Raw genomic sequence first — 10914 nt, 5'->3', positions numbered from 1 at the left:
GGGAGGTGAACAAGAAAAGCAGGAGCCTCTCGCAGTTCAAAATCCTCGCTCTTTATCCCAGAGAACGCCAGCTGGAGACCTCCTGATTCTCACATGTCAACCTGACCATGTTAGGAACACAGGTCTCAGAAAGGAAGAATGAGGGAGATACAAAAAGAAAGGCATAATATTTCTAGGCACAAGAGATCCTGCAGGTGCTGGAGATCTTGTGAAGCGCACACAAAGTGCTGGAGGAACACAGCAGGTCAGGCAGCACCTATGGAGGGGGAATACACAGTTGACGCTGTGGGCCGAAATCCTTCATCAGGACCGGAAAGGAAGGGGGCAGAGGCCAGAATAAGAAAATGGGGAGGGGGGGAGAGGTAGGAGTTAGCAGATGATAGGCGAGATCAGGTGAGGAGCGAAGTAGGTGGGGGAAGTGCCCTCTCATGGGCTCAGAAGAGCTTTGTAATACCTTCTTGAAGCATGGTTACTGCTGTCATTTGGGAATTGAGCCTACGTAATAACCACCTGAGATGTTAAACCAGGGTCTTGCCTATCTTCTCATATGGATGTAAAAGATCACGTGGCCCTTGTCCTTCTTGTTGGTGACATTTGTGTGGGTCCAGTTGGACCAGCCTTGGCGAAAGGCCGCTGTGTGTTTTGTGAATGGACAAGGTTTCAGGTGATGCAATGTTTCACCTGCATCAGAAATGAGAGCGGAGAGGTGAGGCAAAGTTTACAATGAGTCTTAGAGATGGTGGAAGGATTCAGAGTCACTTACAGCAGGTTGTCTAACTCCTGTTATAAATGTATGTGGCTGTTTGAGTGAGCTTCCATTTACTGATAACCATGTGATATTGATGCTCTCTCTCTCTCTCTCTCCCATCCATCTTTCAGTCCTGATAAAGTATATCAACCTGAAACATCGCCTCTCCATTTCACTTATAGCAGGGGTTCAAAGTACATTTGATTATCAGAGTTCATATATGTTACATACAACCCTGAGATTATTAGTCAGCAAATCTATATAATAGTAACTTTAATAGGATCAATGAAAGATCAAGTAGAGCATAGAAGATAACAAACTGTGAAAATGCAAATATAAATAAATAGCAATAAATAACAAGATAAAGAGTCCTTAAAGTGAGATCTTTGGTTGTGGGAGCATCTCGATAGACGAGTGCAGTGATCCTCTTTTGTTCGAGAGCCTGATGGTTGAGGGGTGGTGGCTGTGCTTGAACCTGGTGGTGCGGGTCCTGAGGCACCTGTACCCTCTACCTGACGGCAACAGCGAGAAAAGAGCATGGCTTGGGTGGTGAGGGCCTTCAATAGTGGACGCTGCTTTCCGATGATTGCGTTTCATGTAGGTGTGATCAATGGTCGGGAGGGCTTAACCCATGATGTACTGGGCTGAATCCACTACCTTTTTGTAGAATTTTCTGTTCAAAGGCATTGGCGTTCCCATACTAGGCTGTGATGTCGCCAGTCAATACACACTCCACTACACACTGATAGAAGTTTGTAAAAGTTTTTGATGTCATGCCGAATCTCCACAGACTCCTAAGGAAGTAGAGGCACTGTCGTGCTTTCTTTGAAATTACAATTATATGATGACCCACTGAGATGGTAACACCTAGAAATTTAAGAGTACTGAGCCCTCTCCACCTCTGATCATCTGATGAGGACTGGCTCAAAGACCTATCTTTCTTTATGCCATGGAGCCTTACCATTGACTGAGGGATCCGGGCTGGGAACCCCTGCTCTATAGATACCACCTCAGCCACTGAGCTCCTCCAGTGTCTTGTGTACTGGGCCTCCCTGGGCCTCCTGTCCCATGATCCTCTCATATCCCTTTTGCCAATCACCTGTCCAGCTCTTGGCTCCATTCCTCCCCCTCCTGTCTTCTCCTATCATTTTGGATCTCCCCCTCCCCCTCCCACTTTCAAATCTCTTACTAGCTCTTTCTTCAGTTAGTCCCGACGAAGGGTCCCGGCCCGAAACGTCGACTGTATCTCTTCCTAGAGATGCTGCCTGACCTGCTGCGTTCACCAGCAACTTTGATGTGTGTTGCTTGAAATTCCAGCACCTGCAGAATTCCTTGTTCTTGTGTATTGCTCCAGTTTCTAGCATCCGCAGTCTGTGTCTCAGGTTGATCATGAGTATCTGGTGGTGCCATTGAAAGTCAAATTGATGGGATTAGAGCACTTCTGTTCAGTCACCGTTGCCACCGCTTGTCGGACAGGAACGTTACTTGCATTTTATCTGCTGAAGCCTGAATTTTGCTTGTTATCTGAGGATTTGTGAATGGAGCAGTACATCGTGCAATTAGCAGCTAAGGAAGATTTTGGAATAAATGTGAGCCACAGTAGAAAGAATAGAACAGAAAGCCAACTGGGAGCATGAATTCTTGGTCACATGAAGCTGTTAAGATAATGCTGTTACAGTGCCAGCAATCAGCGATCGGAGGTCACTTCTGTAAGGAGTTTGTACGCTCTCCCTGTGACACGTGGGTTTCCTCCAGGTGCGTCCTCTCACATTCCAAAGATGTACGGGTTTAAAGTTAGTGAGTTTTGGGTATGCTATGTTGGCGCCAAAGACTCTGACACAAACGACACACTTCACTGTATGTTTCGATGGTTCTGTGTGCACACTACGTCATGTATATCTAATCTTTATGATCTGCTATCAGGAAATCATTGAATTCTGCTTCCAAGATTTGGGTCAACTGGCTTCACACTGAGTAGGACAGGGAGGAGCTGAATTGGGAAGTGGCAACGGTGTTATGGTTTTAAAAAGTAAATTAACACTACTAAATGACCAGGAATAGAAAAGTTTTGCACTGCTTGTTTTCATTCTTTTATGAATAAAGCATATCTCTGATAAAGCAAGAGGTCTACAGCACGAATTAAGCGTGTGGGAATTAGTTGGCACACATTCTCAAAGCCATTTGTGGAATTTTGTTGCGCGGATTCAAGTCACACGTGAAAATGATTAATTGACCCTGACTGACCTTGGGACACCCTGAGGTGCAGTGAGACGCTTCAAGAGCGAGAAGCTACTTTTTCACACAAAGCAGGTACTCTATAAGGGATTGTAAACAGACACATTCCTTGCAACACACATCAAAGTTGCTGGTGAACGCAGCGGGCCAGGCAGCATCTCAAGGAAGAGGTACAGTTGACGTTTCAGGCCGAGACCCTTCGTCAGGACTAACTGAAGGAAGAGTGAGTAAGAGAGATGCCAGACACATTCCTTGACTGTAATTCGGAAGCTTCTGATTGTAGGGGGAAAGGGGACAGGTGGATGTGTGAATGTGCACTTGAGAGTTTTCATGGTGCGTGTTTGAGAATGTAGGAGGAGTGTGCATGTGCCTGCCTGTGTGGAGATGTTTCTGTCGATGTGCGTGTACGTGTATGTGTGCCCGCGCGTACATGTGCCTTGGGACCCTGTGTGTGTACTGAGTGACAGTTGTGTTGATATCAAGTATGTCATAGAGAAATGCAGCACAGAAACAAGCCCTTCGGCCTATCCAGTCTGTGCTGAAAGCATTTAACTGCCTACTTCCATCAACCTGCACAGTAACCACAGCCCTCCATACCTCTAATAACCATGTACCTTTCCAAACTTCTCTTAGACATTGAAATCGTGTCGGCATGTACCGCTTGTGCTGGCAGCTCGTTCCACACTCTCACGACCCTCTGAGTGAAGAGGTTTCCCCTCGTGTTCCCATTAAACTTCTCACCTTCCACCCTAAAAACATGACCTCTGGTTGTAGTGCCACACAACCTCAGAGGGAAAACCCAGCTTGCATTTACCCTATCATAATTTTGTGTACCTCTACCAAGTCTCCTCTCAATCTTCTAGGTTCTAAAGAATACAGTCCTAACCTATTCAATCTTTCCTTATAAATCAGGTCCTCCAGATCTGGTAATATCCTTGTAAATTTTCTCTGTACTCTTTCAAACTTATTTATATCTTTCCTGTAGGCAGATGACCAAAACTGCACACAATACTCCAAACTAGGCCCCACCAAAGTATTTGACAAGTTCAACATAACTTCCCATCTCCTGTACTCAATACATTGATTTATGAAGGTCAATGTGCCAAAAGCTTTCTTTACGACCCTGTTGTAGCATGGATGAAATCACCAGAGAGACAGAGTCACTGGTAGATACAAAGCAGCTTCTTAATTCAACAGAACAAGCAGGCATCATGTGGACGGAGAAACACACATCAAAGTTGCTGGTGAACGCAGCAGACCAGGCAGCATCTCTAGGAAGAGGTACAGTCGACGTTTCAGGCCGAGATCCTTCATCAGGACTGAGGGGTCTCGGCCTGAAACGTCCACTGTACCTCTTCCTAGAGATGCTGCCTGGCCTGCTGCGTTCACCAGCAACTTTGATGTGTGTTGCTTGAATTTCCAGCGTCTGCAGAATTCCTCGTGTTTGCGATCATATGGACGGAGATGTTTTCGGCAGAAAGGTTCTCTAGCTCAATGTGGGCTCGATATTTATATGCTAAACACAAAGGCAATCACTACTTAAAAAGTTATAGACAATGCTTCCTATTGAAGCTGCATACAAAATATCACACCATCCTTTCCTTCCGACACCAACATGTCTGGGTTGGTATCCACAGCCTTCAGGAATGCAAGTTAAGTCTACGATATATTTATTTGGCATTTCCCGTGCTAACATAGAAGACAATTAATATTTATAATGTATAGATAATACTGTCTTCGAGACTACAACATCAGGCCAAACTACAGCGCCAGAAGCATCTGGTACTCACACCTTTTTAGGAAGCGCATTGTTGTGGACTCAATCTACAATACTTTGTCAAATAGAAGTCTGGTGGCCAAAGTCATTTAAGTGTAAACAAATCATCTACCAAAAAAAACCTCACTCTAATAGACCCTATCTACCTATAATGCTACCTTCAACAAATTATGGACCTGTATTCTCAGATCCCTTTGTTTTATCACACTCCTCAGTGCCCTACTGCTCACTGTGGAAGACCTACCCTGAACTGCAAAACCTCACACTTGTCTGCATTAAATTTCATCTGCAATTTTTGCTGAGAAGTGGCGGGCAGCAGATGGCCAGCTCTAAGAACAAGGTTGTAAACTCACCAGCTTCAGAAAGAGGAAAACCATCTCCACTGGGTGAGCTTTGCCAGCCTTAATAAAACATAGAACAAGAACAGGCCCTTCGGCCTAACTGTATCTGTACCTTCCATGATGCCAAATTGAACTGCCCATCTGCCTGCACATGCTCCAGTTCATGTGTCTGTTTAAATGTCTCTTTAACACTGCAACCATATCTGCTTCCATCACCACCCCACACAGCAAGCTCCAGGCACAACCACACTCTGTTAAAATCCTGCCTTATATCTCCTGTAAAATTTCACCCTCTCATCTTAACCCAATTGCCTCTGGTATTTGATATTTACAACTTCTTTCCAACCGTGATAAGACCGCTGGACGGATCCTGACCCAGATCTGGGCTGTACCCTCCAAATATCCGGATCAGCCTCTCGGTTTTTTTGCACTACCTTACTTTCCCTTTTCTATTTTCTATTTATGATTTATAATTTAAATTTTTAATATTTACTATTGATTTTTACTCCAGGGAGCGCAAAGCGCAGAATCAAATATCACTGTGATAATTGTACGCTCTAGTATCAATTGTTTGGCAACAAAAATGTAAAGTAAAATAGTCATGGATAACAGACTCTGCTGATCTACTCTAACTATACCTCTCATAATTTCATATACTTCCAACAAATAAGCCTCCAATGCCTGTGAGAAAATAACCCAAGTTTGTCCAGTCTTTCTTTATAGCTTGTACTTCCTAATCCCAACAATACCCTTCTCAAAGTTCAGAGTACATTTATTATCAAAATATGTATACTTTATACAACCGAGATTTGTCTCCTAACAGGCAGCTACAAAACAAAGAGACCCAAAAGAACCCGTTTCAGAAGACCAAGAAACGCCCAACGCGCAGGGAGAGGAGAAAAAACAAATAGTGCAAGCTAATGGCACTCAGAATGAAAGTGAGTCCACAGACACGAAGCCCAGAGCAGGCACAGCGTTGGCCGCGATTCAGGGCAGAGCCCAGTACCTCTCTAAAACCTCCACGTGCTTTTACAGCACCTCCATGTGATGCTCAGAATTGCACCTAATACTCTAAATTAGGGGTTCTCAACCCGGGAGTCCAAAGACCTCTTTCTTAGTGGTATTGGTCCATGGCAGAAAGGAGTTTGAGAACCCTGCTTGTTCTCTCATAAGTGCTGCAGCATAACTTCCCGACTTTTAAACTCAGCTGTCGAACTAAAAACCCACTTGTGTTCAGGGAGCTGTGGATTTGCACTAAGCTGCAATATGCTAATTAATGTTTATTTAACTCGGTGGTGTAAATAAACATCTTATAACCCTCCATCAGCTCTAACACAAATCAGCATCCTACAGCTAGCACTGTACACACTACAAATCTGGAATGTATGGAAAAGGTCAAGGAGGAAATCCCTTAACCCTTGAAGAAAGCCCGGTCTGCCTCCCACAGGGAGACAAACTAAGGCCAGTGTTATGAAGGATCGCTATCTCTAGGCGAGGTTAAAGTAAGGAAAGCCAGTTCTAATGAATGCCCCTCCTAACAAAACATCTAGGCATGACCTTATCATCACCAACACTTCACTGGAGAGACAAGTACAAGGGACCGCACAGATCCTCAGGGCAATGTGACCAATCCAGTCATCATCTAAAGCAGGGTCACCGAGGCACCTGCAATACCTTGGGCGCAAAAGAGGGTGAAGAAAGGATTTATGAGGATGCTGCCTTGGTGAGGGAGAGGTTGGCCATGCTGGATTGTTATTCTTTAGAGTGTAGGAGAATGAGGGATGACTCATAGAAGTTTATAAAACCATGAGCTGTATGATAATGTCATAGGTTTTTCCCCAGGGTTGGAGAGTCCAAAACGAGATGACACAGGTAAAAGATAAGAGGGGAAGGACTCAAAAGAGACTCAAGAGGCAACTATTTTACACAGAGGGCGACGAGAACCTCTTAAGTTACCCGAGGAAGTGGTCGAAGGGGCTACAGTTACAACATTTAATAGGCATTTACATAGATATATGGAGGGTTATGGGGATATGGGATCAGCAGGGAGGATGCAGTGGTTAGCATGGACTAGTTGGGCCGAAGGGCCTAATTCTGCGTTGCAGTACCTCGTGGTTCTGTAACCTTCTCCAGCGATGGACATCAGTAACTGAACAGTGCCTACCCACTTGCGGCAATAGCCGAAAGATTTCCACAAAAGGTCAATGTTAAAGGTTACACGAGCCCCACAGATAGAGGCTGAAATGCAGGGGGCGGATTCCTTATGGTAACTGCCACCCCAACCCACCATGGGACATAGGAGCCGTGAACTGCAGAAGGTTGGATTGCAGGTGCAACAGGCTAACAAGAAGCCAGGTGGAGTGTTGCCCTTCATTGCTCGTGCTACAGGGATTGAATTTAAGAGCAGGAGGTTATACAGGGCAATGTTGAGGCCGTACCCGGAGTACTCTGTGCAGTTCTGGTCTCCTTACTTGAGCAAAGAAACACTGGCTTTGGAGGAGGTTCAACAGGTTGACTCCAGAGATGTGGGGTTAGCTGCTAGGAGAGATTGAGTCACCTGGGACTATACATACTGCAATTCAGAATAACAAGAGGGATGGAGATTAAGAGAAACTGCTTTTCCTAGAGAGTAGTGAATCCATGGAACTCAGTGTCCAGAGAAGCAGTAGAGGCTACATCATTAAATATATTTACGACTCATTTGGATAGATTTTCATAGTTCAAAGTACATTTATTATCAAAGTATGTTCAATAGTTTCATTTAATATCCGAGAATGTATAGATTATGAAGACACACAGTCCTCTTTATTGTCATTTAGTAATGCATGCATTAAGAAATGATACATTATTTCCTCCGGTGTGATATCACAAAACACAGGACAGACCAAGACTGAAAAAACTGAGTAAAACCACATAATTATAACATATAGTTACAACAGTGCACAATACCATAACTTGATGAAGAAGTCCATGAGCACAGTACAGTTCAAAGTTTCTCAAATATCCCACATCTCACGCAGACGGGAGAAGGAAGAAAAACTCTCCCTGCCATGCCGACCACAACCCGACTCTGAGTCATCCGAAAACTTCGAGCTCTGATCAGCTCTCCGACACAGAGTACTGAGCGTCATCTCTGTCCGAGCAATTCGATCTCATTCTCGGTCACCAAAAGCAGGCAAGGCCGGGGATTTTGAGGCCTACCCTCCGAAAGATTCCCGACCACACAGTAATGACAGCAGTGAACCGGCGTTTCAGAAATTTCTCCAGATGCTCCTCTGTGCTTTCACGTCCATTCTCCATCAAATCAGAATTGTCCACAGCCCCTATTTAACAGATATGATATCATTTTTCACCAGAGGGCTGCGCACACGCAGGCGCGCCGCCATCTTCTCCTCCTGCCTTTGATATAACCTGAAATTCTTACTCTCCACATACATCATCAAAACAGAAGAAAAACCCCAGAGAATGATTGACAGGGAAAAAAAACATAAGAACTCCAAAGCCCCCTACCTCCTCACATGCACAAGTAGCAGCAAGCAGCATCAACCCTCCCCCCCACTTATTCTCACAGAAGCATATAATTCAGATAACGGTGGTAGAATCATTTCAAACGTGTATAAAGGTTTGTCAAATCTTGGGGCACATTCGACTTCATACATTGAAGCGGGGTGGAAGAGGGAAGGAGGGATAGTTGTATCTGAAGAAGAATGGACAGTAATACGGAGGTATCAGTGGAGGCGTGCTGGTTCGCAGGGATGGAGGGAGCTCGGATGGAAAAGCTTGGTAGGACGTTTTGTTGCACCCTCTCAGGAATCCCATTGTGGTGGTGGCCTCCCTGTTTGCTGGAGAAAGTGTGGAGGTCAAAATACAAACCATTGTTATGTTTTCTGGGAATGCCCCGTTGTCGGGGACTGTTGGAGTGGGATGCGCAATGCCCTACAGGACGTCTTTAGCTGTGGGGTGCCTTTGGAAAGTGGGACCATATATTTTGGGTGTGTGCCTGGGGAATGGTTGAAGGGAGGTGAACGTTTGGTGAATGTGCTGCTGGTGGCTGGTGGGGGGACTCTTGCCGGGGGGGGGGGGCGGATGTCATGGGGGAGCCTGGCCTTGGACGCATGGATGGAAATTGCAGTGGACGTTTACAGAGTGGAGAAGACAACAGCATCTGTTGACCGTAGGTTGGAACAATTTGATTCATATTCGATATTGTCATTTAAAGTTAAATTGGACAGCTATATGGACAGGAAAGGAATGGAGGGTTGTGGGCTGAGTGCAGGTCAGTGGGACTAGGCGAGAGTTAGACTTCGGCACGGACTAGAAGGGCCGAGATGGCCTGTTTCCGTGCTGTAATTATTATATGGTTATATGGCTAAAATATTAGCATTCCCACCACCCACCATGCAACCAACAGCAAAGCCCCTAAAGAGAGACCATGGTCTACAGTCCTTCAAAAATTAACTTTTCACTCCAACATCTTGACATCCCACAGGCTCAGTCTCTCTCACTAGCAAGGGAAAGACAGATATCGTTCCTTCTACAGCGAGAGGGGAGACAGTCACTGTTTCGATGTTACAGTCAGTCTGAAGTTTTGGTTTATATTTTGAGTTCCCCAACTGAAGAATCAGCAGCAAAGTCTCACTCACCATCGAGAGAGAGAGAGCGATTGATCACTGAGTATAGAGGCCTCCAACAGCTGCTTTCGCTGTCTTCGATGTTCTAGCTCCTGCTACGATTCAGTTTGTGACTCCGGTGAGAATTTGTGTCCACAAGGCCGTGCAAGGCCGCACCCCAAAAGCACCCGACTTCAGGCCAAACCAGGACATATCGAAAACACAGCCGATCAGCGAGCTCCAAGAACGGGAATACACCCCCACGCAGAACCGTAGTTTGAGTGCCACTGTAGATCAAAGACCCCACAGGACCCCAGCCACCCTGAAAAGGAAGATAGAGACATTAGAAGAGGAAGAATTTGACAGAATTGCTGATGGGCTGGAGAAGCCACCCTCCGGAGCCATCTTTACCACTGCCCAAGTATACATTATATAACCTTGAGATCTGTCTCCTTACAGGCAGTCACAAATCAAGAATCCCAAAAGAACCCATTTAAAAAAAAAGACCATCAAACACCCAATGTGCTGAGAGAGAGAAAAAACAAATAGTACAAACAGCAAAAGTAAACAAATAGCATTTAAAACAAAAGTGAGTCCTCAGACACGAAGCCTGGAGCAGCCAGAGCAAGGCTGCAGCCTCAGCCTCAGTTCAAGACATCGTGGGGTCCGCAGACATACGGCCCAGAGCAGCCCAAGCAGGCCTCGTAGGAGGGGAATTAAGGGTTATGGTGAAAAGGCAGGTAGGTGGAGTGAGTCCACAGCCAAATCAGCCCTGATCTTCTCGAATGGTGGTGGAGGCGCGACGGGCTGGATGGCCTATTCCTGTGCTTATTTGTTATGTAACATGATCCAGGCCTACACAAGGACTTGCTGAGAGATTTGCTGCTGCCAGCTTTACAAGTGGATGTTGGCTGGTCGCTCAGTCCAGTGGGAGGGGCAGTGCTGATCTGAGTCGGGCTGGGTAAAGAAGGGCAAGGGGAGGATTTCAATGAGTGGAAGAGATGCACAATCAGAAAGGGATCACTGCACTCCCTGGGTTTAGTTCGATTCAATGCATACAAGACTTTGATGAGTGAGCTACGCATTCAGAATCCTTTCAGCTCAGTACAGTGTGTATTATTTCACCATCTTAGGGGGCTTGGCCTGTAACGCTGGCAGCCTGATCCACCTGTTGTCTTGCAGGACTCCTGTCTCCAGCTGCCT

At 45.6% G+C, this 10914-nt stretch overlaps 1 long non-coding RNA gene across 3 annotated transcripts in view; it reads right to left on the bottom strand.

Moving 5' to 3' along the window:
* Window positions 1–7890: 7890 nt before the first annotated feature.
* LOC134337048 (uncharacterized) overlaps window positions 7891–10914 on the bottom strand; it is a 102486-nt gene continuing 99462 nt past the window's right edge. For all 3 annotated transcript variants that reach the window (XR_010015922.1, XR_010015923.1, XR_010015924.1), the window contains exon 4: window positions 7891–10033. This is a non-coding gene — a long non-coding RNA (uncharacterized LOC134337048). The remainder of the gene's footprint in view (window positions 10034–10914) is intronic.

Source organism: Mobula hypostoma, chromosome 23 (assembly GCF_963921235.1).
Source record: "Mobula hypostoma chromosome 23, sMobHyp1.1, whole genome shotgun sequence".
Classification (NCBI taxonomy): Eukaryota; Metazoa; Chordata; class Chondrichthyes; order Myliobatiformes; family Myliobatidae; genus Mobula; species Mobula hypostoma.
The sequence above is the reverse complement of the archived record's forward strand: the minus strand, read 5'-3'. Positions and strand labels throughout refer to the sequence as shown.